General features: G+C 45.1%; 1 protein-coding gene across 2 annotated transcripts in view; it reads right to left on the bottom strand.

Moving 5' to 3' along the window:
• LOC311134775 (guanine nucleotide-binding protein G(o) subunit alpha) overlaps positions 1 to 15,520 on the bottom strand; it is a gene marked incomplete at its 3' end in the record, with an annotated part of 162,661 nt that overhangs the window by 117,858 nt on the left and 29,283 nt on the right. The gene's annotated exons all lie outside the window — the stretch shown is intronic.

Genomic DNA, 15,520 nt, shown 5'->3' with positions numbered 1-15,520 from the left:
GTGTGTGTGTGTGTGTGTGTGTGTGTGTGTGTGTGTGTGTGTGTGTGTGTGTGTGTGTGTGTGTGTGTGTGTGTGCGCACTTGCTTTCCTAAATTATCAGGATCCCAATGTCCTAATATTTCACCTGAATGTCCTGAAAAGGTAGGAAAACAACTTTTTACAAGTCCTGAATTTGTTAAAATGCTATTTTAAGCTTAAGGGTTAGGTTTAGGGTTTTGGGGTTAAGGTTTAAGGTTGTTACACTACAAAAAGTCCTGAAATTTCACAAAAACAAAGCTGTGTGTGTGTGTGTGTGTATCAGGCTGACATTTATTGTCATGAGTCTTGTCCTGGAGGCAGAACTGAGAGATTCCCCCTTAAATAGGCCAGCTGCAAAGTCAAAATTGGCTCTATTGTAAACATTAATGAAAACAAAAATTCACTTCAGATTTGATGACTTTGTGTCTGTGCCAGCTAGTGACTACTCTGCAGAGCTGCCTCCAGAACAAGATTCATGACGAAATAGCAAACTTGCGTGTGTGTGTGTGTGTGACAGTGACTTACCTACAGCTCTGCAGTAATGCTCCTGTGACAGGTACGTGTCAACAACAAGGGAATACTGCCTTTATCCCCTTCAACAATAATCTTCCTATGACGAATGCTTTATCTGTGGGTGTAATAAACAGCAGTGGGCACACACTGATTCTGCACTGCTGACACCTGGGCTGGTGGGCAGGGGGATCCAGAGGAGAGGGGGGAAGGTTCCTACTCTCCCCAGCACAGAGCATATGTGGAAGGGGTGAGGAAAGTACAGGAGGGAGGGGAGCTTTGCATTATATAGCCTACTGTAAACTGTGTGTAGTTGTGTGAGTCACCTTACTTTGAGGAGTCCCATAATCCTGTGGTCAATGACTCTGGCATCGATTGTCACAGCTTAGCTCCCCTCCAAGGGAAATGAAGGCACTCTCAGACACAGACTGTTTTCCTTCCTCTTTAACAGACTTGCTTTACTTGCTGGCATTGTGTCTGGCAGACCAGGTGTGCCCTGGCAGAGATAGGCATATGCCAGCCAGGCCTCTGTGCCAGGGGCAGGTGCAATAGTTTTGTTTTTGAAGGATTTATTCAGCCATGTCACACAAAGACCCCCCCCATTGGGGGAACTAAGAGGTGGGTTAACACCTGGGTCATTCCATGTCATTTCAGCAAGCCATGACACCCACCATCCCAGATTGTTCTGAAATAATTTATGTAGGTAGAAAGATAAGATTAGCATTCTGGCAACATTATTTTGTTGAAATATAATTTGATCTCTAAGGAATTAGGCTAATTGATTGCACCTAATTTGGCCATTTTAATTTACAGGATTCATATAATATCCAATAACTATAGTACCTAACATCCGATTTGGACCTAACTTTTTTCTAACAATGAGTAAGACATGAGGAATCCAAAGAAATGGTCAAAAGCCACCCCGGACCCCACACACCCCACCCCAACAACGAATATACAGTATCAGTTCTCTATGTCTGGCAAGCAGTATGGTGCTGAGGCTTGGAGCTTTGTTTATTCATCCTATGTAATGTATTCTCAGAGAATTTGGTGATGTATTTTCTCCCCCTGTTCAGATAAATTAGTCATTGAAGTTGTTAGATATATGTCCTATCCTACATCCTGATATTACCAGGTTTTGACCACTAGCTGGTGCTGTTCCTGCTAGTAGGTGCTTTTTTTAAAGGCATAGTTCACCCAAATTACAAAATAACATATTAGTTTCCCTACCCTGTAAGCAGTGTATGGACAAGGGATGAAAGCAACCCATGCTTTGGTTTTGTTTACCTAGCCACTGTTTCAAATGCTAACTTTTTAACATTAGTGGCACAAATCGAATGCAAGTCAACGGTACCTATATTAGCATTTCCGCGCTTCATACTCACATCATCTATAAGTAACATAATTGAATTACAAAATAAATGTTTTGATACTTTAGGATGATTTGGACATGAAGCGTGAAAATACTAATATACACTACCAGTCAAAGGTTTGGACAAACCTACTCATTCAAGGGTTTTTCTTAAGTGAAGACATCAAAACTATGAAACAACACATATGGAATCATATAGTAACCAATAATGTGTTAAACAAATAAAAATATATTTGAGATTTGAGATTCTTCAAATAGCCACTGTCACGGATGCCGCCGAGGCTGCTCCTCCTCCTTGCTCGGGCAGGCTTCGGCGTTCGTCGTCCCCGGAGTACTAGCTACTACCGTTTGATGTTTTCGATGTTTGTTTTGTCATGTCTAGTTTGTGCACCTGTTTCGTATTCTGTATTGATTGTGTCACCTATAAGTTCCCCTATGTTATGTTTGTATCTTGTGTGTTATTGTTCCACCTGTCGTGTTTAGATAGGTTCGATGCCTTGGCTCTACGGAGTTGTTTACGCACTCCGCGTATTTTGTCTCTTCGTGTTTTACGCACTGCGCGTAATTGTTCGCCTCCAGTGTTTTGAGGCCGTTTATTTTGTATTCTATTTTCAAGTGATAGTAAAGTCGTTTTGACTTATCCTCTGTGTCCTGCGCTTGACTCTACCACCGCATCCACATCAGCACACTCTGACAGAATAACACACCACCTATGGAGTCAGCAGGAGCAGTGGCGGTCGGCGAGTCACTGGAGGATCGGGTCAGCAGCCAGGACGCCATGATCCATCGACTCGGCTCCACCATGCAAGGCATCATGGACACTCTGCGCCGATGGGAAAGAGAAGGCCTGCCCACACCTCCTCCTACCTTACCACCACCATCGGCCAGCCCCATCATACCAGCTCCGGAGTCCAGTGGGATTCGGCTCTCGCTCCCGAGGGCATATGATGGCACCGCATCCGGGTGTCAGGGGTTCCTCCTTCAGGTGGAACTCTACCTGGCAACCATACACCCGGCGCCCTCGGGATACGAGAGCGTTTCCGCCCTCATCTCCTGTCTCTCCGGCAAGGCCTTGGAGTGGGCCAATGCCGAATGGAGGGGAATAGACACCGCCACCATCAGCTACGCAGAGTTCTCCCACCGCTTCAGGGCTGTGTTCGATCACCCCCCAGAGGGTAAAGCGGCGGGAGAGCGTCTGTTCCACCTCCGACAGGGGAAGAGGAGCGCACAGGAGTTCGCCCTGGACTTCCGGACTCTAGCGGCGGATGCGGGGTGGAATGAGAGGGCCCTCATCGACCACTATCGGTGCAGCCTGCGAGAGGACGTTCGACGAGAGTTGGCCTGCAGGGACACCAATCTAACCTTCGACCAGTTGGTGGACATGTCAATCCGTCTGGATACCCTGCTGGCCACCCGCGGACGTCCGGAGTTGGGGCCGTCCATTCCATCCCCCAGCACCTTCGAGCCGAGCCCTATGGAGCTCGGAGGTGCTGGCGCTAGAGAGAGGAGGAGAGAGATCTGGAGGGAGGCCGTCCCCTGCACCAACTGTGGCCGTAGAGGACACACTGCGGTTCGGTGCTGGGGAGGGCCTTCAGGGGATCGAGGCAACAGGGCACGCACTGGGGAGTCATTCCAGGTGAGTAGGCGCCCAACTCACCCAGAGCTCTCTGTTGTTCATTTGTGTATACCTGTAGTATTTCCCCAGGTTGCATCTCATTCCCAGCATAAGGCGCTAGTCGATTCAGGCACAGCTGGGAATTTTATTGATCGGAATTGTTGTGTTAAGTTAGGGATTCCCCTCCTACCCGTAGATGTGCCTTTCCCTATTCATGCCCTAGATAGCCGTCCGTTGGGATCTGGTTTGATTAGGGAGGTCACAGCACCACTAAAGATGAAGGCGCAGGGGGGTCATGAAGAGATCATTCAGTTATATCTGATCGACTCTCCTGCGTATCCCGTGGTGTTGGGGCTTCCTTGGTTAATCACGCATGACCCCACCATTTCGTGGCAACAGAGGGCTCTCAAGGAGTGGTCTGACCAGTGTGTTGGGCGATGTCTAGGTGTTTCCGTAGGGGGCGACCACGGTGGAAAGTCTGAACCAATTGCCCGCATTGCACATTCCTCCTGAGTATGAGGATTTGGCACTTCTGCAGCGTAGCTGTCTATTTACCACCACAAACCGATGCTGGCACTAAGACCGCACTCAATGAACTGTATACGGCCATAAGCAAACAGGAAAACGCTCATCCAGAGGCGCCGCTCCTAGTGGCCGGGGACTTTAATGCAGGGAAACTTAAATCCGTTTGACCTCATTTCTACCAGCATTTCACATGTGCAACCAGAGGAAAATAAACCCTAGACCACCTTTACTCCACACACAGAGACTCATACAAAGTTCTCCCTCGCCCTCCATTTGCCAAATCTGACCATAATTCTATCCTCCTGATTCCTGTTTACAAGCAAAAAATTAAAGCAGGAAGTACCAGTGACTCGCTCAATACGGAAGTGGTCAGATGAGGTGGATGCTACGCTACAGGACTGTTTTGCTATCACAGACTGGAATATGTTCCGGGATTCATCCAATGGCATTGAGGAGTATACCACCTCAGTCACTGGCTTAATCAATAAGTGCATCGACGACGTCGTCCCCACAGTGACCATACGTACATATCCCAACCAGAAGCCATGGATTAGAGGCAAAATCTGCACAGAGCTAAAGGCTAGAGCTGCCGCATTCAAGGAGCGGGACACTATTCCGGAAGCTTATAAGAAATCCCGCTATGCCCTCAGACAAACCATCAAACAGGCAAAGCGTCAATACAGGACTAAGATTGAATTCTACTACACTGTCTCTGACGCTAGTCGGATGTGGCAGGTCCCACTGTGGTCCTCTGTAGCTCAGCTGGTAGAGCACGGCGCTTGTAACGCCAAGGTAGTGGGTTCGATCGCCGGGACCACCCATACACAAAAAATAAAATAATGTATGCACGCATGACTGTAAGTCGCTTTGGATAAAAGCGTCTGCTAAATGGCATTTTTAAGCCCAAACCAGATAGGATGGCGTATCGCTGCAGAATGCTGTGGTAGCATGCTGGTTAAGTGTGCCTTGAATTCTAAATAAATCACAGACAATGTCACCAGCAAAGCACCCCCACACCATAACATCTCCTCCTCCATGCTTTACAGTTGGAACTACACATGTGGAGATCATCTGTTTACCCACACCGCGTCTCACAAAGACACGGCGGTTGGAACCAAAAATCTCAGACCAAATGACACATCTCCACCGGTCTAATGTCCATTGCTCGTGTTTCTTGGAAAGCAGGTCTCTTCTTCTTATTGGTGTCCTTTAGTGGTGGTTTCTTTGCAGCAATTCGACCATGAAGGCCTGATTCACACAGTCCCCTGTGAACAGTTGATGTTGAGATGTGTCTGTGACTTGAACTCTGTGAAGCATTTATTTGGGCTGTAATTTCTGAGGCTGGTAACTCTAATGAACTTATCCTCTGCAGCAGAGGTAACTCTGGGTCTTCCACTCATGTGGTGGTCCTCATGAGAGCCAGTTTCATCATAGCGCTTGATGGTTTTTGCAACTGCACTTGAAGAATATTTCAAAGTTTTTGAAATGTTCCATATTGACTGACCTTCATGCCTTAAAGTAATAATGGACTGTCGTTTCTCTTTGCTTATTTGAGCTGTTCTTGCCATAATATGGACTTGGTGTTTTACCAAATAGGGCTATCTTCTGTATACCAACCCTACCTTGTCACAACAAAACTGATTGGCTCAAACGCATTAAGAAGGAAAGAAATTCCACAAATGAACTTTTAAGAAGGCACACCTGTTAATTGAAATGGATTCCAGGTGACTATCTCATGAAACTGTTTGAGAGAATGCCAAGAGTGTGCAAAGCTGTCATCAAGGCAAAGGGTGGCTATTTGAAGAATCTCAAATATAAAACATGATTCCATTCATGTTATTTCATAGTTTTGATGTCTTCACTATTATTCTACAATGTAAATATAGTAAAAATCAAGAAAAACCCTTGAATGAGTAGATGTGTCCAAACTTTTGACTGGTAGTGTATGTAAATGTCATATTTCAGTTTAAATTGTTTTTATACATTTAGCAAAAGTTTCTAAAAACCTGTTTTTGCTTTGTCATTATGGGGTATTGTGTGTAGATTGATGAGGGGGAAAAAACGATTAAATCAATTTTAGAATAAGGTTGTAACCTAACAAAATGTGGAAAAGGTCAAGGGGTCTGAATACTTTCCGAAGGCACTGTATTCTAGTCATGGCTCATCCTATATAACTACTGCTGTACACATTTTATATTCATATACTGCCCATATTGTCTATACACACCATTATAGACAGTGTGGAAAAATAGTATTTAGTCAGCCACCAATTGTGCAAGTTCTCCCACTTAAAAAGATGAGAGAGGCCTGTAATTTTCATCATAGGTACACGTCAACTATGCCAGACAAATTGAGAAAAAAAATCCAGAAAATCACATTGTAGGATTTTTTATGAATTTATTTGCAAATTATGGTGGGAAATAAGTATTTGGTCACCTACAAACAAGCAAGATTTCTGGCTCTCACAGACCTGTAACTTCTTCTTTAAGAGGCACCTCTGTCCTCCACTCGTTACCTGTATTAATGGCACCTGTTTGAACTTGTTATCAGTATAAAAGACACCTGTCCACAACCTCAAACAGTCACACTCCAAACTCCACTATGGCCAAGACCAAAGAGCTGTCAAAGGACACCAGAAACAAAATTGTAGACCTGCACCAGGCTGGGAAGACTGAATCTGCAATAGGTAAGCAGCTTGGTTTGAAGAAATCAACTGTGGGTGCAATTATTAGGAAATGGAAGACATACAAGACCACTGATAATCTCCCTCGATCTGGGGCTCCACGCAAGATCTCACCCCGTGGGGTCAAAATGATCACAAGAACGGTGAGCAAAAATCCCAGAACCACACGGGGGGACCTAGTGAATGACCTGCAGAGAGCTGGGACCAAAGTAACAAAGCCTACCATCAGTAACACACTACGCCGCCAGGGACTCAAATCCTGCAGTGCCAGACGTGTCCCCCTGCTTAAGCCAGTACATGTCCAGGCCCGTCTGAAGTTTGCTAGAGTGCATTTGGATGATCCAGAAGAGGATTGGGAGAATGTCATATGGTCAGATGAAACCAAAATAGAACTTTTTGGTAAAAACTCAACTCGTCGTGTTTGGAGGACAAAGAATGCTGAGTTGCATCCAAAGAACACCATACCTACTGTGAAGCATGGGGGTGGAAACATCATGCTTTGGGGCTGTTTTTCTGCAAAGGGACCAGGACGACTGATCCGTGTAAAGGAAAGAATGAATGGGGCCATGTATCGTGAGACTTTGAGTGAAAACCTCCTTCCATCAGCAAGGGCATTGAAGATGAAACGTGGCTGGGTCTTTCAGCATGACAATGATCCCAAACACACCGCCCGGGCAACGAAGGAGTGGCTTCGTAAGAAGCATTTAAAGGTCCTGGAGTGGCCTAGCCAGTCTCCAGATCTCAACCCCATAGAAAATCTTTGGAGGGAGTTGAAAGTCCGTGTTGCCCAGCGACAGCCCCAAAACATCACTGCTCTAGAGGAGAGCTGCATTGAGGAATGGGCCAAAATACCAGCAACAGTGTGTGAAAACCTTGTGAAGACTTACAGAAAACGTTTGACCTGTGTCATTGCCAACAAAGGGTATATAACAAAGTATTGAGAAACTTTTGTTATTAACCAAATACTTATTTTCCACCATAATTTGCAAATAAATTCATAAAAAATCCTACAATGTGATTTTCTGGAAAACATTTTCTCAATTTGTCTGTCATAGTTGACGTGTACCTATGATGAAAATTACAGGCCTCTCTCATCTTTTTAAGTGGGAGAACTTGCACAATTGGTGGCTGACTAAATACTTTTTTTCCCCACTTTACAGTGCCTTCAGAAAGTATTCACACCACATGACGTTTTCCACGTTGTTGTATTACAGCCTGATTACATTTTGATTTTGTGTCACTGGCCTACACACAATACCCCATAATGTCAATGTGGAATTATGTTTAATTTTTTTAATTTTTTTGTATGTTTTTTTACAAATGAATTAAAAATGAAAAGCTGAAATGTCTTGAGTCAATAAGTATTCAACCCCTTTGTTATGGCAAGCCTAAATAAGTTCAGGAGTAAACATTTGCTTAACATGTCACATAATAACATGATTTTTGAATGACTACTTCATCTCTGTACCCCACACATACAATTATCTGTAAGGTCCCTCAGTCGAGTAGTGAATTTCAAACACAGAAAAACAAAAACCAGGGAGGTTTTCCAATGCCTCGCAAAGAAGGGAACCTATTGGGAGATTGGTAAAAATAAAAAAGCAGAAGTTGAATATCCTTTTGAGCATGGTGAAGTTATTAATTACACTATGGATGGTGAATCAATACACCCAGTCACTACAAAGATACAGGCGTCCTTCCTAACTCAGTTGCCGGAGAGGAAGGAAAAAGCTCAAGGATTTTACCATGTGGCCAAAGGTGACTTTAAAACAGTTACAGAGTTTAATGTCTGTGATAGGAGAAAACTGAGGTTGGATCAACAACACTGTAGTTACTCCACAATACTAACCTAAATGACAGAGTGAAAAGAAGGAATCATGAACATAATACAAATATTCCAAAACATGCATCCTGTTTGCAATAAGGCACTAAATGAATACTGCAAAAAATGTATTTAACTTTATGTCCTGAATACAATGTGTTATTTTGGGGCAAATCCAACATGTCACTGAGTACCACTCTTCATTTTTTCAAGCATGGTGGTGGTGGCTGCATCATGTTATGGTTATACTTGTCATTGGCAAGGACTAGGGAGTTGTTGTTTTTTATTAAAAGAAACTGAATAGTGCTAAGCACAGGCAAAATCCTAGAGGAAAACCTGCTTCAGTTTACTTTTCAACAGACAATGGGAGACAAATTCACCTTTCAGCAGGACAATAACCTAAAACCCAAGGCCAAATATACACTGGAGTTGCTTACCAATAATAAATTCAATGTTCCTGAGTGGCCTAGTTCCAGTTCTGACTTAAATCTGTTCGAAAATCTATGGCAAGACTTGAAAATGGCTGTCGAGCAATGATCAACAAACAATTTGACAGAGCTTGAAGAATTGTTTTAATAATAATGTTCAAATATTGTACAATCCAGGTGAACAAAGTTCTTAAAGACTTACCCAGAAAGACTCACATCTGTAATCGCTGCCAAAGATGATTCTAACATGTATTGACTCAGTGGTGTGTATACTTATGTAAATTAGATATTTCTGTGTTTCATTTTCAATACATTTGCAAAAAGTTCTAAAAACATGCTTCCACTTTGCATTATGTGGTATTGTGTGTAGATTGGTGGCAAAAAAAAGTTTTCATAAATTTTGAATTCAGGCTTTAACACAACAAAATGTGGAATAATCAAGGGGTATGAATACATTCTGAAGACACAGTATTACATATACAGTACCAGTCAAAAGTTTGGACACACCTACTCATTCAAGGGTTTTTCTTTATTTTTTACTATTTTCTACATTGTAGAATAATAGTGAAGACATCAAACTATGAAATAACACATATGGAATCATGTAGTAACCAAAATAGTAAATAAAATACAAATATTTTAGATTCTATATTCTTCAAAGTAGCCACACTTTGCCTTGATGACAGCTTTGCACACTCTTGGCATTCTCTCAACCAGCTTTATGAGGTAGTCACCTGGAATGTATTTCAATTAACAGGTGTACCTTGTTAAAAGTTCATTTGTGGAATTTATTTCCTTCTTAATGTGTTTGAGCCAATCACCTGTGTTGTGACAAGGTAGGGGTGGTATACAGAAGATAGCCCTATTTGGTAAAATACCAAGTCCATATTATGGCAAGAACAGCTCAAATAAGCAAAGAGAAACGACAGTCCATCATTACTTTAAGGCATGAAGGTCAGTCAATATGGAACATTTCAAAAACTTTGAAATATTCTTCAAGTGCAGTTGCAAAAACCAATGGATGTGCGAAGTTGATGGATATTGGCGGGATCTGGAACACGCTGTCCTACACGTTGATCTAGAGCATCCCAAACATGCTCAATGGGTGACATGTCTGGTGTGTATGCAGACCATGGAAGAACTAGGACATTTTCAACGTCCATGAATTGCGACAAGGGGCGGTGCATTTTCATGCTGAAACATGAGGTGATGGTGGCGGATGAATGGCATGACAATGGGCCTCAGAACAATACCGCAGCTCATGTCTACCTCATTGTTAGAAAAAAAGGTTTGGTCCAAATCAGATGTTAAGTACCATATTTATTGAATATTATATGAATCCTATAAATTAAAATGGCCAATTTGGGTGCAATCAATTCTCTTAATTTCTCAGAGATAAAATTATATTTCAACAAAATATTGATGCAGGAATGCAAATCTTATCTGTTTCTAACAACATAAACTATTTCGGAACAATCTGAGATGGAAGGTGTCAAAATCATTTTTCTTGTGTTTTTTGAGGTGGAACAACCCACCTGGCAAAGACCTGCCAACATACCATGAGTCTGCTGCACTGCGCTGTCCAACATCTTCCACTGGACCACCACCACACTGGACATTACATTTACTAAACAAACACTGCTGCGCAATGGCTTAACCACAGACCCAACAGAAAGCAGAACATCCGTCTCCACATCTCTCCACACTGACCACTGCCCCATTGGGATGACCCATAGTGACCACAGCTCTACTCTGACCCTACACAACCACATATCTCTAAATCACCATTAAAACAACACTCTACACCTGCAACCTTGCAAACTTTTAGTAAATATCATGTTGAGCCAATATCACCCAGCACCGCTGCCAGCTGTGCCTCTGTTTTCCTCTGTGCTGAAACTCAAGTGAGCGTACCATCTCAGGTGACTGATTAATAATCCAGCGGTTAAAAACAACACGTCTTTAGGCAATCTCTAAGTCACACTAAAGCTAAGGACATGTTCAGGGGTTTCTGATGTCCCAGGGGTTTCTGGTTCCCAGGGGTTTCTGATGTCCCAGGGGTTTCTGATGTCCCAGGGGTTTCTGATGTCCCAGGGGTTTCTGATGTCCCAGGGGTTTCTGGTGTCCCAGGGGTTTCTGGTGTCCCAGGGGTTTCTGATGTCCCAGGGGTTTCTGGTGTCCCAGGGGTTTCTGGTGTCCCAGGGGTTTCTGATGTCCCAGGGGTTTCTGATGTCCCAGGGGTTTCTGATGTCCCAGGGGTTTCTGGTGTCCCAGGGGTTTCTGGTTCCCAGGGGTTTCTGATGTCCCAGGGGTTTCTGATGTCCCAGGGGTTTCTGGTTCCCAGGGGTTTCTGATGTCCCAGGGGTTTCTGGTTCCCACAGGGGTCGACTGATTCATTGATCTGTTTCTGATAGGAGACACCGAAAGGACAGCAAGTCCTTATACCAGGCCACCTGTCAGAGAGAGCAGGTCCAGGCCCACACCACAGGTCAGCTAGCTACAACACAAAGTACAGTCTGCAGAGAGCATGTCAGGAGCTGATACCAGAGCGATTACAAGTCGCTCTACAAGGGTGATTAAAAGTACTCTTTCCTCCTGTGTCCCATTGCAGAGCAGTGGAGGAAGAGAGTGTGAGAGTGTGATCTGAAGGAGTCAGGCGCAGGAGGGTAAATCACAGAATACAGAGTTTATTCCGTAGTACACAGTTACGCTGGATAGCGTCAACAGTCCAGTGCGCAAAACAGGCGCACTGGAACAAATACAGGCACACAGGGAAAATATACCCCGGCAATACAAAGTACGGGTAGCTCCACCGAGCTACACTCATCTCACATGAAACAATCACCCACAAGGACAAGGGGGCAGAGGGAACACTTATACATGTACTAATGAGAGTAATATTGTCTAAGGAGAGGTTGTCGGGAGAGGTTGTGTTTTCTCTAGCAGGAGGTAAGCTTGGCTTCTTATATGGTGTTGAGTAAAGCTTAAACCATGTATTTAGATTGTAGGTAGGTATTGTAGTTAGGTATTATAGGTAGTTTACTTAGGTAGTTATTGTAGGTTATTGTAGGTTATTGTAGGTAATTATTGTAGGTAAGTATTGTATTCGGCGGACCCCGGCGAAGCACGAGGCTAGCTAACCCACTACTTGGACCAACAAAGCTAGCTAGCTAGCGGGTAGCTACTGGTAACTTTTAGCAACTGTGGTTAGTTGTTTCCAATGTTATTTCACACTTAAGAGTACCTGTGATTGAGCCAGCTAGCTGCCTACCATTCAGCTGTTTTTCTAACCTCATTATCTGAGGCATTAACGTTAGGTGGTTGGTAGCTGCTGTACTTAATTACAGCTACTGATTGCAGTCTGCCACCCAGACAGCTGGCGTCGGGTAAGTTTGGCTTTATACATAGCTTGGGCTTTGTCGAGTAAGGCTTAAACTATGTATTTAGATTGTAGTTAGGTATTATAGGTAGGCATCGTGGGCTGTATAGGGCTGTATATTATTAGGTATTATAGGTAGGCATCGTGGGCTGTTGTGGGTAGTTGTTGTATGTAGTTATTGTAGGTTACTTTTGTATTCGGCGTTGCCGGGTGTAGCACGAAGCTAGCTAGCTAACTCACCTCCTGGACTAGCTGTCGAGTAGCTATTAGCAACGGTAGCAACTAAATACAATATCCTTTTAGCCAGCTACATTCGTTCGCAGCGACGCCGTTTTTCAAACAAAGTCAACACAGCAGCCATTGCTAGCTAGCCAACACTACCAGCTAGCTGTACTGTAGTAGCTAAATACAATATCTTTGTGCTAGCTAGCCAACGTTTAATTATTGCTGCGTTATGAAAGAACTAGACACGGACACGAATTATCTGTTTAGTGTGTTAACACACTATTGGTAGTTTGTTGTAACCAAGTATTGGTGCTAAACTGTGTGTTATTGGATGCTAGTTAGCTATGGCGTCATAGTTAGCTAGCTGAATAAAGTAAGTTGAGTCTATTCCTTGAAACATTGAACCGCTGTAGTTTACAACAATTCTAATTTCTAAAGTGGAAGTTGGGAGAGTTTTATTCGGGTGGTTCAGTGAAACAATTATAGTTTCTGAGGTGGAAGTTGGGAGAGTTATATTTTTTTTTTGGTGAAGGAGGCCCTGCTCTCTCCTTTCCCAGATGTTTAGTTAATTTCATTCCGATCTCCTCTGCATTATTGTAGCCATCTGCTACAGCCTGTCAACTATGCCTCTGCCTATCCCTGTTCTCTCCGCACAGGCTACACAAACGCCTCACACCGCGTGGCTGCTGCCTCTCTAACCTGGTGGTCCCTGCACGCACCACACACCTGGAGTTCCAGGTCTCAGGCAGCCTCTGGAACTGCCGTTCTGCTGCCAACAAGGCTGACTTCATCCCAGCCTATGCTACCCTCCAGTCCCTCGACTTCCTGGCGCTGACGGAAACATGGATTACCACTGAAAACACTGCTACTCCTACTGCTCTCTCCTCGTCTGACCATGTGTTCTCGCATACCCCGAGAGCATCTGGTCAGAGGGGTGGTGGCACAGGAATCCTCATCTCTCCCAAGTGGTCATTCTCAATTTTTCCCCTAACCCATCTGTCTATCTCCTCATTTGAATTCCACGCTGTCACAGTCACTAGCCCATTTAAGCTTAATATCCTTGTCATCTATCGCCCTCCAGGTTCCCTTGGAGAGTTCATCAATGAGCTTGACACCTTGATAAGTTCCTTTCCTGAGGATGGCTCACCCTTCACAGTTTTGGGGGATTTCAACCTCCCTACGTCTACATTTGACTCATTTCTCTCTGCCTCCTTCTTTCCACTCCTCTCCTCTTTTGACCTCACCCTCTCACCGTCCCCCCCTACTCACAAGGCAGGCAATACGCTTGACTTCATCTTTACTAGATGTTGCTCTTCTACTAATCTCACTGCAACTCCCCTCCATGTCTCCGACCACTACTTTGTATCATTTTCTCTCTCGCTCTCCTCCAACACTACTCACTCTGCCCCTACACAGATGGTAACGCGCCGCCGCAACCTTCGCTCTCTCTCTCCCACTACTCTCTCCTCTTCCATCCTATCATCTCTTCCCTCTGCTCAATCCTTCTCCCTCCAATCTCCTGATTCTGCCTCCTCAACCCTCCTCTCCTCCCTTTCTGCATCCTTTGACTCCCTGTGTCCCCTATCCTCCCGGCCGGCTCGGTCCTCCCCTCCAGCTCCGTGGCTTGATGACTCATTGCGAGCTCACAGAACAGAGAACTTCTTTCTCCCCTCTCTCTCCAGATAAAATCTTGCGACTTGTGACTGCAGGCCGCCCAACAACCTGCCCGCTTGACCCCATCCCCTCCTCTCTTCTCCAGACCATCTCCGGTGACCTTCTCCCCTACCTCACCTCGCTGATCAACTCATCCTTGACCGCTGGCTATGTCCCTTCCGTCTTCAAGAGAGCGAGAGTTGCTCCCCTTCTCAAAGAACCAACACTCGATCCCACTGATGTCAACAACTACAGACCAGTATCCCTTGTTCTTTTCTTTCCTAAACTATTGAGCGTGCCGTCTTTAGCCAACTCTCTTGCTATCTCTCTCAGAATGACCTTCTTGATCCAAACCAGTCAGGTTTCAGGACTGGTCATTCAACTGAGACTGCTCTTCTCTGTGTCACGGAGGCTCTCCGCACTGCTAAAGCTAACTCTCTCTCCTCTGCTCTTGTCCTTCTAGACCTGTCTGCTGCCTTTGATACTGTGAACCATCAGATCCTCCTCTCCACCCTCTCCGAGCTGGGCATCTCCGGCGCGGCTCACTCCTGGATTGCGTCCTACCTGACCGGTCGCTCCTACCAAGTGGCGTGGCGAGAAGCTGTCTCCGCACCACGTGCTCTCACCACTGGTGTCCCCCAGGGCTCAGTTCTAGGCCCTCTCCTTTTCTCCCTATACACCAAGTCACTTGGCTCTGTCATATCCTCACATGGCCTCTCCTATCATTGCTACGCTGACGATACACAACTAATCTTCTCCTTTCCCCCTTCTGATAACCAGGTGGCGAATCGCATCTCTGCATGTCTGGCAGACATATCAGTATGGATGACGGATCACCACCTCAAGCTGAACCCTGGCAAGACGGAGCTGCTCTTCCTCCCGGGGAAGGACTGCCCGTTCCATGATCTCACCATCACGGTTGACAACTCCGTTGTGTCCTCCTCCCAGAGTGCGAAGAGCCTTGGCGTGACCCTGGACAATACCCTGTCGTTCTCCGCTAACATCAAGGCGGTGACCCGATCCTGCAGGTTCATGCTCTACAACATTCGGAGAGTACGACCCTGCCTTACACAGGAAGCGGCACAGGTCCTAATCCAGGCACTTGTCATCTCCCGTCTGGATTACTGCAACTCGCTGTTGGCTGGGCTCCCTGCCTGTGCCATTAAACCCCTACAACTCATCCAGAATGCCGCAGCCCGTCTGGTGTTCAACCTTCCCAAGTTCTCTCACGTCACCCCCCTCCTCCGCACACTCCACTGGCTTCCAGTTGAAGCTCGCATCCGTTACAAG

Source organism: Coregonus lavaretus (assembly GCF_964263955.1).
Source record: "Coregonus lavaretus genome assembly, chromosome: 9".
NCBI lineage: Eukaryota > Metazoa > Chordata > Actinopteri > Salmoniformes > Salmonidae > Coregonus > Coregonus lavaretus.
Note: the sequence above shows the minus strand (reverse complement) of the source record. Positions and strands in the feature narration are given on the sequence as shown.